An 18559-nucleotide genomic window follows, 5' to 3' on the forward strand; every position below is an offset into this window, starting at 1 on the left:
TCTGTGGTAGATAATCTGCAGGAGGGGGAGAATAGTGTGGCTGTGGGGGGCGGTGGGGGAAAAGGCCAACCACCTGTCGAAGAGCAGTTTAACCTTGATATCATTGTTTTAGAAATTATAAAGGACTTAATAACAGAAATTAAGTCTCTGAATATGACTGTACATGAGCTTAAGGGCCAGTTAAATCAGCTTCTAGCAAAAAGTGGGAGTCGTTCTGCCCAAATAAATCTACAGGCCCAACAGAACAGCAGGCCCCTTGATTGGGATTTACCATTGATCAATGCAGATCCGTGTCAGCCATTGCCACGCAACAGTTTTGAGGGAGTTAAGCAGAACCATGTAGCAAATACTACCACCAGAGAGTTGCTCGTCAGGCGGACAGTGCCATCGAGCACTGATAAGAGTTTCGGTGAGTTTTTGAAAACATCTTTTGGTTTTTTTTAAGGTTCCTAAATACTTTGGCTTGCTTTGAGGGATCTTTATTGGATTTATTTTCTTTTTGCATATTTTGGGGGCTTTTGGACAATATTTTTCTAGTTTTTGGTGAACTAGGGACTTTCACTACGTGGATACAAAGGAAAATATGCAGCTACAGAACAATAGGTTTTATTTATTTCATTTATTTTGGGAGGGAATTGTGATATTTTCTTTTTAGGGGTAAATATTATGTGATTGTTATTTAGAATAGTGTGGTTTATGTGTTTGAATTAATTTGTGTGATGGATTGAGTTTGTTTTTAGTTTCTAGGTTGGTGATGGTTACATTCTTTATTTAAATATTTTACATAATGTTTTATTATCTCAGTCTTCATTAATATTGGAATTATATTTACCTTTCTGACTAATGCAATAAAGTAGTATAATATTAATAAAAAAATAATTTGTTATGTTGGTTTAGATTTTGTGATTTTTTAAGGTTTTAGAATATTTATTTTATAGTATATTTGGCCTGTTATTTCTAAGTAATCTACTCCTTTTTTATTTATGAATAGTTTAAACTGTAGCATGTCGTATATTCTTATGGATTGTTTGCTAAATTTTGCACCATTCATAGTTGTTGGTAGGTTTGCTCTTTTTGTAATGCTTCTATAAACGTATAGAGTGTAGGTTGGTTTCTGCCTAGTGTCGATTGGAAGGCATTGTGCCGTCCTTCCAGTGCATTGTTTGTTTTGGGTTCCTGTGCCAAGGAGCTGTCATAGACATTCTAACATGGCATTGGTAATTTGGGGTGGCATCTGTGTCCAGAATGATGCAGTCTGCCAACCCAGGTGTCTTTGAAACAATCCACGAGGGGGTTTTGTTTGCCTTCATTTTGATTGTAGAAGGGGCTTTCTATTAGTAAACTGTAGTAATTAGCTACTTCTGTGACAAGGACATAGACTGGTGCTCTCATTTGTTTTCCATTTTAAATGCAAATTAGCTGTGTGTAGAATTTTCTACACTTACAACAGATTGTAGGTGTCTCCATATACTTTGATTGTAATGATAGTAACAGCCTTGTATGGTTTGAAGAATGGCTTTCTCAAAGTCTATGATTATTTTTGGGGGTTGTAGGTATTTGTTTTACATTTAATGTGGTTTAAGAGGTCATAGCAAGTGTTGCTTTGTTTATTTGGTAGCAGAACATACATAATCAGTAGCGGCTCCTTAAGGTGGAGGAGCGTCGCCCCACTGCTTCGCAGCATCGAAGTAAAGGAAACATAAAATGATAATAACTCGCGCTATAATTTTATATTCCCATCTGCTGTAGCTTTGTATTTGAGGAGGGTCTACTCCGACAACAGAGGAGTAGGAGAGGAATGGTTTGCCCACTCCTAAGTGCACATGACTGTTTGGCTGGCCTCGAGTTGGCCAAACATTCATGCACACTTCGGATCTCCTCCATGAAGGCTGCATTACAGTCTGTGTAGAGAACATGCCCAGACCACCATTCCCTGGCTGAGTTCTAACATTAATTATGTATTGCAGAGCTGTGATTAGTTATCGGGAGGATGGGAGCGAGGTGCTTCCTGCATCCTGCTGCGGGATCAGAGTCAGAAAGAAGAGGCGGCCGTCCACCACAGGTAAGTGATTTACCCCCACCCATGCTTCTGCCCCCACCCCACCAACTGGGTCCAGTAGCAGCTCTACTGTATATAAAATGGGTATTTGTATTTTTATATTCACTGTGTATAATGTGTATACGAGTGAATGGTTTGGGACACATTTTGAAGGTTCAATCCATCATTCACATTTGTCATTGGCTAGGTTTTAGTTAGTTATTTACTGAAGACAATATTAGGATTCATTGTTTATTATTCAGGTTGTCGTGTAAAAGGAAAGGTTCTTCATCATGTGTCATTGGTCAATTTTCAGGTATTTGTATTTCTTGGTATCTTCTAAGGGCAGGAGGTGTATCACTGGTGTCTTTTTTCAGTTTGTTCAATCAAACGTTTTAAAAAGGGGATAGATGGTAGTTGGCCTGTGATGTGACAGGGACTTCAGGCAGTGATTTTGGTTGTGGATTCCTGGTAAGTAGTGCTTTCATCTCTAATATACTGCTATATCTCCCTTACTTCTATTTCTGTCACATTTGGGGGCGGTTGGGCTCTCCTACATTAATTACATCATCACTATTGGGAGCTCCACTGTCTCCCAATAGTGCAGAGCATTCAATTTAAATCGCTCTGTATTGTGTTTAAGGCTCTGCATGGTATGGGGCCTATACCGTTGCAGAACAAGTTTGGTTGATATGTTCCCAGCCGTGATCTCCGCTCGTCCTCGGCCAAACGGGTGAAAGTACAGAGGATTAGAAGAGTAAAAATGGGGGGAAGAGCTTTTAGCGTTGCAGCTGCACGGCTTTGGAATAGCCTTGCCTTGGAACTGAGACAGATGGAAGACCTGCTGCAGTTCAGAAAGAAAATACAGACCTGGCTCTATCCTAGAGCATAACACCTGTCTTTATCTAGTTCCTAACTGCACCTTGGTCTTTCCCAGTCTATATTCATGTTGGCAGGACACATGTCTTTTAGCGCCAGGATGCCCGTTGGGTTACAATGCGCTTTATAAGTAGCGATAACATTAACATTTTGTAGTTACCTTCCCACAGCATGCATTAGAATACTTGGTAAATTTCCAATTTATATTTTCTGTTGATGCAGTTTCTTGGCTGTAGGTGTAGCCCATGTGATTTAGTAGCTGCTTTCCTTTCTGTGAAGTTATGTACTTTGTTGCCCATGTCATTTCATATGAAACAAGTGTAATACAATACAATATTTAAAAGTTTGTATGGTTGTCATTTACATTTAAAATTATGCAACTACTTCTATTTGATATACTTACATGTATGTTCTGTTTATATGTTTCACACGGTTTTGCAGCTTTTCCATTTAGGGTGCACTAATGTGGAGAAGATACTTTCTTTTCAGTTGGATAAAACAAAAGTTGGTTAATAAGCTGCGAGGCCTCCGGGTAGTCACGCGCTATATAAGTGCAATTTTTCATTTCATTTCATTTTAAATGCTAATTTGGTGGTAATTTGTAGAGGTTGAGGTCGTTAGGTTCATTTTTACTTGCTATTTTGGTGAGTAGACAGTTTTTAACACCTTGTATGCTGATGACGAGCTCAGCTCGTCATGCAGCACGGTGGCCGTGTGCTTGTGACGAGGTGAGTTCGTCATGGCCTCCGCAGAACGCCCACGCGGAGATAATTACCCCGCTGTGCTGGACGTTCCATTGAGCGGACATGGCCATGTCATCAGCACACGGCCACCGTGCTGCATGACGAGCTGTGCTCGTCATCAGCACTGCGGCGCCGCGCGCAGCCTCCCTCCCCGCAGTGCAGCGGGGTAATTAGCCCCGTGACAATGGGGTTAAATAATTCATGTATACTTTCTTTCTTTTATTTTTTTGCTGGTTTGTGGTAGCTATTTTTTCTGGCAGTTTATCACTTTTCCATTTCATAGTTTTGTCTTTTAGGAAATCTATGTAAAGAGATAAAAGTTTGAGAGATTTGTATTCATTATTTGTTATTTTATGTTTCAAGTTTATTAATAATTATGTTTACATTTAAATATAAGTTTTACTTACATGGTTAGGTAGTTGTTGAGTTGTATATTGTTCTTCTTCGGCAGAGTTTCCTCATCTTGCAGTGTTTGTTGTTTTTGGAGTATTTAGTTGTTTAAATTTGTGTGCCTTTTATGTTGTTGATTTAATTGTTTGACTGATTTTATTGGTTAACGTTGTTTATACTTTTATTTTATTTGCTATGTCTTTCTATGATAAACGCTAATTTAGGTTATATTTTTAATGTGTGCCATACAGTTTTATAGTTTTGAATATAAATGTAGCCATATATAATTTATTGGGGTGAACGGTAAGATTTTGTAGGTGTAATGTATTTATATGTAAAAATGTGTATAAAATGGATTAGGTTTATTTCCAATAATTGTTGTATGTAAAAAGTGATTTTTTAATCATTTGTTAATGATTATTTAATTATGTTAGTGATAATACAGTAGTCAATATTGTGTGAATTGATATTTTTGTCTATTATTTGTTTATTGAAAGTTAGCAATATTTTTGTTTCTGATATTGAGGTTTTCGATCTAGGTTAAAATCAATATATTTAACAGCAACATTTGTTTTCTCAATATTTGTGGTTTTAGTAGTTATGGATTGAAAGTCGATATTTTTACTGTCAACATTTAATTTCCGATATTTATGTGTTTTAAAATTGCTTGCATCAATATTATGTCAGTGATCACCCAACAAGTGAAGGCTAAGTGCACCTCCAATTAGACTTCAGCAAAAGTAAGCAAAGCGTTCCTCATGGCCAGTCTTGCCTCGGTCTCTTGGCATGAAGTCCTCTCTAACTTTCAGCATTGTGGACCTGATCATGAAACCAAAACCAGCACAGGCCCAATCTATCATAACTCGAAACTTGTCCAAGATTACTCAGGAGGCTTTTCTATCTGCCCTGAGAAGGCGTCCTCCATGTCTAGAAAACTGCCCTCAGGATGCTAACCGGCAAGTCGCAGCATAGTTGAAGGAGCACTAGATATGATACCGCCACATAAAACACCAAATTTCTCTCGCTCCAGACCTTCAGCAGGCTAGGTCACAGAGGACCTCGACAAACTAAAAAACTATGCAAGCGCCTAGAACGAAACTGGCGGAAGAATTATTGCCCCCAAGACAAAGAGACCTATCTGCCTGCACTAAAAGAATACCATAAAAAGATCAGGGTGGCTCGGTCGGCATTCTACACACAAAAGATCGACGAGGCTAAGAATGATCCTCAAAAGATTTTCAGGATTGTTAAATCTCTCACTTCCCTGGATAGGGAGTCAGGGCTCCCAGTAGGAGCAATTGCAATGAGATTGCCCACTTCTTCGTGGATAAAATCTCCTTGATATATGCATCTTTTCCTGATATGGCTAATAATTACGGCCTCTCCTCTGTGAGGAATTCAGATCGCCTCCCAGATGGCACCTTAAAGATTGAGAGCATCTCAGTGGAAAAGCTATGCTCTCTAGCAGCAAAAATCAAATTGAGCTCACAGCTAGAGCCGGTGCCTCCAGGTATTTGGAAACTGGGGCTACCAGCACTAGCATCCAGATTATGCTCGGTACTTAACCTATCGTTTGAAGGTAGCCGACTTCTAGTGGAGTGAAAACACGTCATGGTGATTCCACTCCTCAAAAAACCATCTCTTCACCACTCCAAACCAGAAATTTTTCACCCCATTTCTCTTCCTTTCCTGGCAAAACTGGCTGAAACTAACTCCGAATTGTCAGTGTTCATCGCAGAGAATAATATCCTTCATGATACCCAATCGGGTTTTAGGCCACAGTATAGTATGGAATTTACCCTACTTCTGGCCTCGGAGACACTACGTAAAGTGGCAGACGAAGGGAAAATAGGGGTTCTTGTCTTGCTGGATCTTAGTGCAGCGTCTGATACAGTTTAAATCATGTCTATCTGACCTAGCGACATGGATGCAGGCTAGCTGCTTGAAATTAAATGCAGATAAAACAGAGGAGCTAGTGGTGGGGAAACAGCCCTCTATCTGGTCCTCGGCATGGTGGCCGGAGGATCTGGGCCCCACCCCTATCCTCAAACCTAAAGGGAAAAACCTAAGCATCCTCCCTGATGCTCAGCTATCATTTGAAAGTCAGTCAGTGGGCACCTGTTTCGGTGTGCTAAGACTGTTAAGGAAGTTTCTGAGGCTAATACAAGCAGCAGCACAAAAAACTGTAATGCAGGCCCTGCTGGTGTCACGGCTTGACTACTGTATTGTGCTATATTTTGGGGACCTCTAGAGGCAGACTGGCACAGTTTCAAAGAGTAAAAAATGCAGCGGCAAGGATGCTATTGAGAATTCAAAAATGATCGTTCATTAGGTCAGGTCTGGTGGAACTTCACTGGCTTCCAATTAAACACAGAATTTCATTCAAAGTTCTGTGTTTCACGCACAGGATAATGTACAGGAGGAGTCCCAGTTATCTCTTTTCCCTGATCAATGCCTACACTCCTTCCAGAGTACTCAGATCGGGAGAGGCATCCCTGGGAATGATTCCCAGAGTACACCGGGCACAACTAGGGGCTTGCTCCTTTGGTCTTCATGCAACCAAGCTTTGGAACTCATTGCCACTCAACCTAAAACTCGAACAGTCGGAGGCAAGTTTCCACAAAGGTCTGAAGACATAGCTCTTTAGACAGACCTAGAAGCCCACCTGCTTCGGACTCTTCCTGACTTCTGATAAGATGCCACTGTCTAGCGCGGGGAAACTCCGTCCAGAGTAACCAGGTGCTCTATAAATCCTAAATTCAATTCAATTCAATTTCAATTCATGATGCCGGTCGAACTGACCACTGTGGTTGCGATACCATGTTGGCGCCGAGGCCAGGAAAGTTTCCCCACCGTATTAAAATGCAACCACCTCTACCGTAGAGGTCTCATCTACAGCGGCGCAAATATCCCAGAATATGTCGCTGAAAATGCATGCCAACTCAAAGGAAAAATGTGAATTGTACACCCATGCATGACATATGTGGAGATATGCCTCGTGCATCATGTACCCCATTGCTGGAGTGTGGCAATCTGTGCACAGTCCAGTCAATGGGGATACATGCCAGATGGACTTACTTGCATTTCGGCGCCCACAGGGTTGTAGTCTTCAAGGTTTAACTTTTGGAATGTAGGGGGGATCTGGGGGAAGGGATCCACGCTGGAGACTGTCGGGGAGAAGCTCATTTGGGTGAGTATGCATCCCAAATCCATCATTTCTGACGACTCGAGGCAGGAGGTCTGATCGCCAAGGTCGGGTCGCCGGACACCCACATAGTACTCAGAATGGTGTACAGAGATCCCTGTTCTGCCCTATGGATGCTCTTCTTCTCCGACCACCATCTCGTGGTCAGAGAAAGGCTGACAGAGTCAGCGGTCTTTCAGCAGTCGGTCAAAGTACAGGAGGCATGCATTGTAATCCGGCGGTCGGAACGACTGCTTCAGATGAGATCACGGCAATCAGACCGCTCCAACAGGACCACGGAAGTTGGTCAGACCGGCATCGTAATAAGGCCCATTGTTCCTAACTTATAGAAATGTGTCTGTTGATTGTTGAATCTTTAAGAATGAACAATTAGCAAAAACAGGTCTTTTGCCCTTTCACTTCTTTTCATTCTGCAAATCCATGCTCTTTGATAACTTTGTTCTCAACTTCGTTCCAGACTCAATAACAATTATTTTAGAACAGAGAATACAGCTTCATATTCAAGCAAGTTTGAATGTCAGCTGCAAAGACAGGTGACATTAAAGAGGGAAACAGCCATTACTACGCGGTTTTTACATCGCATGCGTTACAATGCATGCGATGTAACAACGTGTAGCGTGTACTACGCATACTATTACATCGCATGCGCTTTTATAACGCATGCAATGTAATGGCTATACAAGTCGTTGTGAGGAAACTGAGGCTGTTTCCTCACAACGACATGCACCGTCCCTTGAAGCAGGAACCGGGAGCAGAGACGGTGATACTGGAGAGGAACCACAAGGAAAGAGAGGTAAGGGGATTTGCGCTTGGGGTTGGGGGTTACTTTTGTAGGGTTTAGGGTAGTGTCAAAGTAGTGTTATAATGTTTGTGTTGTGTGGGGTTGTGTTTTACGTTTTAGGGTATTTTTAGGGTGTTTGTGTAGTGTAGTGTTTTAGGGTTGTGTCAGTGTTTTAGGGTTTAGGGTAGTGTTGTAGTGTTTGTGTTGTGTAGTGTAGTGTTTTAGGGTACTGTCAATGTTTTAGGGTTTAGTGTAGCGTTGTAGTGTTTGTGTAGTGTAGTGTTTTAGGGTAGTGTCAGTGTTTTAGGGTTTAGCGTAGTGTTGTTGTATTTGTGTAGAGAAGTGTTTTAGCTAAGGATGCCTGGCCTCCACCTTGGGGGTGCCCAGGAGTGGACACCTCACAGGGAAAGCCAGGATGGGTTCCACCGCAGTATTCGTACAAGCGCCTTGAGACCCTTGCGGGTGAGTAGTGCGCTATACAAGTATCCATTTTTATTTAGGAGAGTGTCAGTGTTTTAGGGTTTAGTGTAGTGTTGTAGTGTTTGTGTAGTATAGTGTTTTTGCGTAGTGTCAGTGTTTTAGGGTTTAGTGTAGTGTTGTAGTGTTTGTGTAGTGTAGTGTTTTAGGGTAGTGTTGTAGTGTTTCTGTAGTGTTTTAGGGTTTAGGGTAGTGTTTGCGTATTGTAGTGTTTTAGGGTTTAGTGTAGTGTTGTAGTGTTTCTGTAGTGTAGTGTTTTAGGGTTAAGGGTCGTGTTGTAGTGTTTGTGTAGTGTAGTGTTTTAGGGTTTAGGGTAGTGTAGTAGTGTTTGTGTAGGGTAGTGCATTAGGGTTTAGGGTAGTGTTGTAGTGTTTGTGTAGTGTAGTGTTTTTGGGTTTAGGGTATTGTTGTATTGTTTGTGTAGTGTAGTGCTTTAGGGTTTAGGGTAGTGTTGTCGTGTTTGTGTAGTGTAGTGTTTTAGGGTAGTGTTGTAGTGTTTGTGCAGTGTAGTGTTTTAGGGTTTAGGGTAGTGTTTGAGTAGTGTTTGTGCAGTGTAGTGTTTTAGGGTTTAGGGTAGTGTTTGAGTAGTGTAATGCATTAGGGTTTAGGGTAGTGTTATATTGTTTGTGTAGTGTTTTAGGGTTTAGGGTAGTGTTGTAGTGTTTGAGTAGTGTAGTGTTTTAGGGTTAAGGGTAGTGTTGTAGTGTTTGTGTAGTGTAGTGTTTGAGAGTGTAGGTTAGTGTTGTAGTGTTTGTGTAGTGTTTTTGGATTTAGGGTAGTGTTGTAGTGTTTGTGTAGTGTAGTGTTTTAGGGTTTAGGGTTGTGTTTGCGCAGTGTGCAGTGTTGTAGCGTTTGTGTGGGGTAGTGCATTAGGGTTTAGGGTAGTGTTGTAGTGTTTGTGTAGTGTAGTGTTTTTGGGTTTAGGGTAGTGTTGTAGTGTTTGTGTAGTGTAGTGTTTTAGGTTTTAGGGTAGTGTTGTAGTGTTTGTGTAGTGTAGTGTTTTAGGGTTTAGGGTAGTGTTTGAGTAGTGTAGTGCATTAGGGTTTAGGGTAGTGTTCCATTGTTTGTGTAGTGTTTTAGGGTTTAAGGTAGTGTTGTAGTGTTTGTGTAGTGTCTGTGTTTTACGGTTAAGGGTAGTGTTGTAGTGTTTGTGAAGTGTAGTGCTTTAGGGTTTAGGGTACTGTTGTAGTGTTTGTGTAGTGTAGTGCATTAGGGTTTGGGTTAGTGTTGTAGTGTTTGTGTAGTGTAGTGTTTTAGGTTAGTGTTGGGGAGCGTGCAGGGTAGTGTAGTGTTATTGTAGGGAGAGGACTGGGAGGGTTGTGTAGAGGTAGGGTAGTCACTTACCCTGCAAGCTTTAATGGTGAGTATAGCTTTACCACGTATGCCTTTGCGTTGTAATGGCATGCGTGGTAAAGGCATAGTCAAAGGTAAAAGTTTGCGATGTAATGGCATGTCGTTGTCATTGACATCGCGTAGTAATACCCGCGCTGTAATGGCACGCGTGGTATGAGTATGGGATGTGATGACATACATTCCATTAAAGAAGCATGATTTCTATATTTGTCGCATCAGTCTACATGATTAACTTGTGTAACCTCAAAAGGGGAAAAAACACAATGATTATAACAGTCTCCTCAGTGGGGGAAAAGAGGCATGCAGCCTTGGGCCTTGCTCTCAACACAAGGCTGTATCTGATCTGCAAGGAGCAGGGTGAATTGGGTGGGAAGGTTGGTGGGGGCTCTGTTTGCCTCAGATCACACCCTATAGTCCAGGGCTCTGTACAGGGCCAGGTGTGACAATGCACCTGGCTCTGCTACTCAGGATGATGGGGGAGGAAGGAGAGGATGGTGGTCTTTGCCAGAGGAAGCACAGTACACCCCCACCATGGCACAGACAGGTGAGGAAAATTCTGTGCTCCAGCTCACAGTCCCTGACCTGCTCACTGCGGTGGTTTCTCCAGGTGCACATCTCCTGCAACTCCCAGGCCTGAAGTCAGTAGTTTGTGGGCCTGGGGTTATGGGGTCTAGAATTGACGTACCCATAGACACCAGGATACTCAGGATTGTGAATGACGATATGCCAACTAGAATTATCGCTTGTAATCAGGGCCCTGGTAACTGAGGATGTCAGTGAATCCCAGCCCCAGAAGAACTATGAAAGAAATGTTTTAGTGATAAATCTAAAGAGCACCAGGAAAAACAGTGCAAGGCTCACTAAAGGAGCAGTCTCTAAATAAACAGTAGAGAAGCAAAGGTTGGAGCACTTCCATGTTAGCAGAAAAAAAGTGATTGAAGAGTAAGACACATAGCAGCACATATGGAGGCTTGTGAAAGACACTCTTTATGTCGTCTTTATGTTGCCTTATTCATATTTTAAGTTGCTGTTTCAGAGTTTAAATTACTACCTGGTCTCACACTTTTCAAATCAGTCACTTCAAAGTGCTGTCAGTAGGTGGCAAAAGTATGATGCCTTCTCTATAGAGGATGCTTTCAGACTGATGTGACCTAGGTGTGTGACTAAATACCCAATATCTGGCACATAATTATTCCAGCAGAAATTCTCCTGTTTGTAAAACACTTCCAGCTCAGTCCTATCACGCCTGCCAAAGTAGAGGTAAATGTATTTTATGGCCCTAATATCCAGTGAGTGTGTGCACCAGACAACAACATTGAAAACAATGTCTATTTATTCGGAAAATGTTTGATATGGCCTAAAGAAGAGTATGAGGCGAGCCTTTTAAACTTCTGCATTGGTGACAACAGATGCTGAGAGCACGTGAGGTGAAATGGTTGGCAGAGAATGACTTTCTAAGAATAAGCAATGACTAAGCTGCAATGAAGAAATGGCAGCGTGTGGGATGTAAGCATTCACAAAAATGTACATGTATGCCACCAGGAGCTGTGACTTTTTAAAAGTGTTCTTGCACGCGTGACAGTTTGCATCATGTATGAACAAAGACACGTGTTGCATTTGTCACTCAGGCACACTCACTGGCCTGGGCTTTAATATTCAGTACCAACATGTATGCTTTTAGCAGGAACAGAGGTAAAAATATGACCAACTGGTCATGTTTAGAGAGACAACTGCATATACATGGCAGGTTAGAGGCATTCCATATTTTGTTGATCATTGTAATGGTGTGGGGCCCTAGGCCCACATGCTGTAAGAAGTGCGACACTGACACCAGGGGTATAGTGGGTTAGTGAGCCCCGAGCACCTGCGCTCGGCTCCTTTTATTGACTGATGTCACGTGCCTCGTGACATCAGTGGTGGGGGGGTGTTTAGTGTAAGCATACACAGTTAACCCTTAACAGTGTCAGCTAGGACACTACAATCATGACTGTCGGCCAATATTGTCTACATTGCTTGGTATTCCTTTGTGAAGGTTCTTTGAAGCTGAAATCCTGAAGAGATCATAATAAAATACCAGATTAAGGAACTCGGAGAGCCATTGCAGTAGCTGCATCTGTCCTGTCCTGAAAACCAAGATTGTTTAACTTGTCTCAACATTACCTTCTTCGCCCGTCTTCCTCGTCCCAGACCTCATAGTATGAGTGTCGGCTCCACACACGCCATAATCTCACCAATAGGAAAACCTAATGTTAGTGGGACCTCCACACTCCTTGTTATCATCACATGAGGGGCCAGTAACGGGCCGAAACCAAGCACTTTTTGTGGTCGCCAAGCGAATCCCATCAGAGTGCAAGTTTTAAATATAAAGCGGTCCTTCACAGGTTTCTGCTACATGTCCAAATCTCAGTCGCTGCTGAATGATTATGAGCACGATGAGTTGATTGCACGGTTGAGTTTCTTGTAATATCCTTGCTTTAACGAGTAGGACAGACATGCGTTAATTATGCCTGCTATTAGTTTTTGAGGGTTTTCCGCTATGGCTCCGGTTGGTTTGCAAGTGGAAAGCTTTCTGGAGAAACCTTCAAGAAATCTCCTCCGTATTCTACTGCACTCCAGTTGCTAGGCAACAGGAACGCTGGAGATATTTAACACGAACACGGTACCTGCTTTGTGCCAGTTGTCTTCAGGGACTGCAAGGGAGAGGTGTTCTGCTGAAACGGTTTTTGGCAGGTCTGTTTTTGTGCATGATGGAGCCTGCGAAGAATCATACCATTAAGAGGTAGAATGCTGTGTCTTCTTCTGCAGAAGAGCTACCTCAGGTCAGTGAGCTGTTGCAGGACATAATTAATAAAGCAGTGGCTGCTGCTTTTGAGTCCAGAGATGCCTCTTCTGCCCCAAACAGAGTGATGTGGTTTGTGGAAAACATGTTTCAGATGAAGAGGGAGCAGAACTTAGGAGCAGATATATTCAAGGCTCCGAGCTCAAGGAGTTGTGGACCATTAAAGAGACAATCTTTCTTTACCATCTGCCTCCCAGGAAGACGAGACATTTTCTTTTCACAATATCACCATAAGGATCCTGAGGGACTCCCTATTCACAAGGTAATAAGAGGACTGTTGGCCAGAGAAAGGTCAGATGTGGAGAAGTCAAGCTTTCATGTTATCTTTCTAAGCGCTATGCTTTGGATACATTTCAGGAGTTTCCTTCAAATGTTAAGGTTGACTCAATCATGGCAGGCTTGGCACCCATTGGATCCATTTCAGAAGAATCTCCTTCTGATCCCACTGACAAGAATGTAGAGGGGGCTATTAAGAGGGTTTTTTCAGCCACCAACTTTGTCATTCGGGCGGGGCTTATGCAACATATTCTATTCAGTTGCTCTTACAAGACTTTCACGCCTTGGCAGAGGAACTTAAGTAAGGAAAGGACTCCACAAAAATGCCTGGCACTAATGGATCAGCAGGTTCAATTTTTATCAGACATTTCCTTCGATTCTCTGTGTGCAGCAGCTTCCGCTTCAGGTTTAGTGGTAGCACAAGACGACACATCTGGATGAGGTCATAGAAAACAGAAAGACTCTGTTCAGTCACCTGTTTACTGATAGCAAACTATTTGGTCCCCAGCTGGACAAGCTCATCAAGTAGTCAGCAGGTAACTGGAAACTCCCAGCTCCTGTCCTTATGTGGCAGGGTATGTGGCCTGGGAGGTCCCTACTCTGGTGGGCAATCTTCATGCTCTTGGTCATTTTGTTTTTCTCTACCTTGATGACTGTCTAATTTCTGTTTCTTCTTTTCTGAAGGCACAAGAAGCAGTTCAGCTAATCTGCTGAGTCCCGTCATCCCCAGGGTTTCTTTTGAACAAACTTCAAGCCTCATCTGAAACCTGCACAGAGATTTCAATTTATTGGAACCACTTTCATGTCAGGTGCTATAAGGCTTTTTCTTCCTTCTACGAGACAGGAGGAACTGACAAACCAACGGATTCAACTTCTCAGTCACAGAGAAACTCCAGTAAGAATGTGGCTAGCGGTTCAGGAAGATATGGCTGAGGCTCTATCTCCAGCTATCTAGTCTTGTCTTCACCTGTATCCTCTTGTCAATCATCTTCTGAGTCACTGGTGTTCTCCATCACAGAGCTATGATCTGATTGTTCCCATTTCTAAGGAAATATGGGCCTAGCCTTGATGGTGGTCGATTCCCTCCAACTTGAACCATGGGGTTTCTTTAGACCCTCCCCTTCCACTAACAGTAACTACGGACGCCAGCAGGTTGGTTTGGGGGCAACCATGCATTCTCATTCAGTCCAGGGTGTTTGGTCATGACAAAAGTAGTACCAGTCTTCCAACTGGAAGTAACTGACAGCACTTTTTTCAAACCCTGTTATCCTTAGCTCCTTTCCTCAAGGGCCTAGCAGTTAGGATTCGTACAGCCAATCAGATGGCAAGACCATATGTGAACCACCTGGGAACCTCAAGGGTTTCTCAGTTAGCTCATCTAGCTGAGCTCATAGGCATCTAGTCCAAAGCAAATATTAGCTCTCCTTCTGGAATTTATCTGCCAGGGAAGGAGAATGTCCAGCAAGACAGGTTAATCCGCCAATTACCATCTTCAGTGACACTGTACTTTAGTCCCCAGATTTTTCAACAAATCTGTTACAGGATGGGAAAGCCTATTTGCTTCCACTCACAATCCCCTCCTTCTGAGATTGTGTTCTCTTTTTCCACATCCTCAGGTTTGGAGTGTGGATGCCATGAGTTTAAAGTGTCCAGAAGGGCTTCTGTTTACTTCTCCCGCTTTCCCGTTGTTGACCAAGGTTCTTCTCAAGGTCAGGGAGGATTAAGCAGAGGTCCTCCTGTTGTCTCCACATTGGTTACGCCGTCCTTGTTTCCCCCAGTTATCCCAAATTAGTAGAACTGCCATGGATTTTTCTGACATTTCCATCTCCTCTCAGTGTACCTGAGCTCCCTCAGAAGTCTTTGAGATCCCCCTCTCTAGTGGGCTGGTATTTGAAAGGCAGAGGTTACAGTGTACAGGTTGTTCTGTAGAGGTGGTCCTGTCAATTCAAAATTCTAGGAAGTTGAGCACTTTAATGTCTTACAGAAGACATTGCAAACATTTTCAGTTTTGGTGAATTTCTAAAGGTTTTTGAGGCTGCTTCTTGTCAAGGTTCCCTTATTCTGGAATTTGTGAGAGATGGATTTCTTTTAGGTTTATCTAGTTCCACTTTGCATGGACAATGGGCAGGAATTAAGGGTATTAGGAGCACTGTCTTAAGTGATTTGTATATGCTGGCAGCTTGACTGCTTAGAAGTTTTTTCCTTCAAAGACCAGAGGGCATTCTTCGGTCCCATCTTGGGATTTGGCGTTGGTGCTTTCAGCACTTCAGTTTCCTCACTTTGACCTTCTAGAATCAGAACCCTTAAAATTTCTAACTCTTAACGTTTTCTTTCTTTTTGCAGTTGCTTCAGAATAGAGATTGGGGAGTTCAAGTTTCCTTCTGGCCATCAAACTTTTTTTGTGGTTTTGAGAACGAGATAGTACGTAGGCCTCACTCATCCTTTCTTCATAAAGTCACATCTTTCTTTCATTTATCTAAATATTTGGTTTTGTCGGTTTTCTTTATTTTCTCTTCCAATGATCAAGAATCTTTCTGCCATTATCTGGATGTACATAGAGCTCTTTCCATTTATCTTCAGAAGACTGTCTCAGTCCGTACTGTTGACTGTCTTTTTGTCAATTTTGATTTGGGCAGCAAAGGGCATCATCCTACTACATCTACCCTAAGGAGATGGATCAGAATGACAATTTCTCTTTCTTATAAGAAGGCTAAAGCTCCAATCTGTTTTTTTTATTCAAGGTTGATCAACTTGGAGCATGTCTTCTTTATGGGCAGCTGTTAAGGGGGTTTCCTTGTAGGATATTTGTGCAGCAGCAACTTGGGCTTCTTCAAACACTTACATATCTCACAAAAAATTGGGAATGGGGGATGGTGTTTCTTCTTCTTTTGGTTCTGCAGTTCTGTCTGCAGCTCAGTAACTTTAGTTATTCACAATTAATTAAGGTCTTTATTAAGCTTATTCCTGTGTTTGTTATCAATTTGTGTTACTGAGCTTGGGCATATGCTCATATTCTGACGACTGGGACAAGGAAGACGGGTGAGTAAAGTAATACATGGAGTTCTTATGGTAATTTTCATTACTCAGAGTCTTCCTTCCCACCATCCGCTCCCTTGAGGTTTTTTGGAGAGTGGTAAGAAACACAAATGTCAGTACTTGGTTTCGGCTCCTCCTTTATGATTCATGTGATCCTGGCAAGGCGGGAAGGAGCCAATAACATTAGGATTTTACTTTTGGTGAAATTCTGTGCGCAAGAAGCAGACGCTTATACCGTGAAGACTGTGACAAGGAAGACTATGACTCAGAGCAATGAAGTATACTAGTAAGTAATCCATGAATTATCCCTGACTTTAGTCAGTGTTTAGCTACGTGTGTTATCTGGCAACATCTCATCTCTTTCCCAGTAAAGGAAAAGCCTACTTTTAAAGGAGGCCCTCATTTATTAAAAAGTTCCAAAGCTGTCAGTATGACTAATGACAAAAGATAGAGGGAATTTTAAAATGTATGACTTAACAAGATTTTGTCTGACAATTTCCTCACTGTCCTGGTATTATTTTGCAAATACAAACATTAGCCCTGGACCTACCAGCTATGCTAAGACCTTAGCTCCAATTTTAAACAAGTGACTAAGGGCCAGATCAAGGTAAATACTATTTACCTATTCTTAAATACCGAATCATACAGATTCGGTATTTAAGAATAGGTAAATAGTATGTAGGTAATTTTTCTGTAAATTTTACCGAATCTGTAAAATTCGGTATTTACCGAATCGGTATTTACCGATTCGGTAAAAGGGGGAAAACATTGAAGGGTACCAGGGTGTCACTTTGACACCCTGTTGCACCCCTCAATTGTGTATGGGTGCACATGTTGCAGACATACATGCCCTAAGGGCATGTATGTCTGCAACATGGCACTGTTGGAAAAGCAAAAAAAATGCTTTTTCAAAGGTTTTCATTATTTACCACCAACTTGTAGTTGGTGGTAAATAATGAATCCTTAACTGAGGAATGCACTAACTTGAGTGCTCCCTACATCCTGGATTCGGTAATTTACCGAATCAGTATGTTAAGAATTCGGTATTTTACCGAATCCTTAAATTACTGATTCGGTAAAATACCGAATACTACAAAAATGCCACCTACATCTAAAAAGCCCAATACCGGTCGGTAACGGCCGAAATTCGGTAATTTCGGCCGTTACTGACCGGGATTGGGCAACCTACATCTGGCCCTAAGTATCAAAAGGTGGCAACTTACCAATATATCATTTTTGGGGTGCTGCTATTTTTTTAATTAAAAATGTAAGCTAAAATGCTATTTTGTTGGGGGGACAACTGCTACTTTTTTTCTAGGCTCTCATTAAATTCTATATCGTGGCTTTTCTACATATTTCTCTTGGTTTACACAAGAAGATAAGCTTGTGAACAGGATTAATCACTTGCTAGGAAATCTGGGATGTGGGTAACCAAATGTGCGACTAAGCAGTGGTGGCTGGTGGATTTTAAACGTGATGGGACAGAAATGTTATACCCAAGTATAATTCACATGCAAATGCAGCAATTGAGCTCAAACTTAAAAATGTGTCGACGGAGGTGGGGTGTTGGGAGAGAGAGGGTGGGTAGGATGATGGGTTCAGTGAAGGAGGCACAGAAACTCAAATAGGGATCACATGACAGCAAGTGAGGCATAGGCACTCACACGTTTAATATGTGTACATCTGTCCTAGTGTACGATGAACACAGCGTACTCAAGAAGCTTCAGCGATGTCACTCAAACAAGAAGACACCACAGTAGTTAAACACATACCTACCACAAATAAAATTACCAAATGTCACAATTTCTACAAAGTCATATATTGCCATTTGCCAGCCAAGTACAGTCTAAAGAGGTTCATCAACATCAACACAATGACAGTGAAGTTAGTGTACCCACGACAACAGCTACAGCCACATGATATAATTATAGTCACACAACAGGTCAAAATCATAGCTAAATGCAATTCTATGACAGCAGTCACCCTTGAACCCATTATTTTTACCTCTGATTCTAATTATTTTGTGGCTGCTCCATTGAGGCCGGGAAATGTAACACAGAAAGAACACTTGGCAAGGGCTATAAGAGGAACGTGGTCGTAAGATGCAGTCTCGGAATAATTCAAAGCAGAACAGACAAGACAACAACATCCTCTCTCACTGCAAGGCAGTTTTTGAAAGGTGACTAATATTTTTTTAATAAAGACGAGTCTCTGAATTGAAACTTAAACATTAATCTCTTCATGAGATGGCACTGTGCGTGCTGGCCCTGCTGACACAACAAGTAATTAGTATAATTGATGTTTAAACACGAGCATCGGAAAAGCTTCATGGATGTCACAATCCACCCTAAATGAATGTAAGCACATTATCACAATTAACAATCCACAAACTGCATAGTTATTAATTTTAGGGTTTCACTTGCCACGACAATCACATTACTGGTCGGACTCTGATATTATCAACGCTCTACCTCAAGGCTATCAAATTCTATCTCAAAATAGACCCCTCGGCAGAGGAGGCGGCCTTGCAATAATCTATAAA

The 18559-nt window shown here is 41.9% G+C and overlaps 1 protein-coding gene across 3 annotated transcripts in view; it reads right to left on the reverse strand.

Annotated features, from left to right (window-relative positions):
* Nucleotides 1-18559, reverse strand: part of DNAJB4 (DnaJ heat shock protein family (Hsp40) member B4) — a 405595-nt gene that overhangs the window by 193342 nt on the left and 193694 nt on the right. The gene's annotated exons all lie outside the window — the stretch shown is intronic.

This window comes from Lissotriton helveticus, chromosome 1_1 (assembly GCF_964261635.1).
Source record: "Lissotriton helveticus chromosome 1_1, aLisHel1.1, whole genome shotgun sequence".
Taxonomy (NCBI): Eukaryota; Metazoa; Chordata; class Amphibia; order Caudata; family Salamandridae; genus Lissotriton; species Lissotriton helveticus.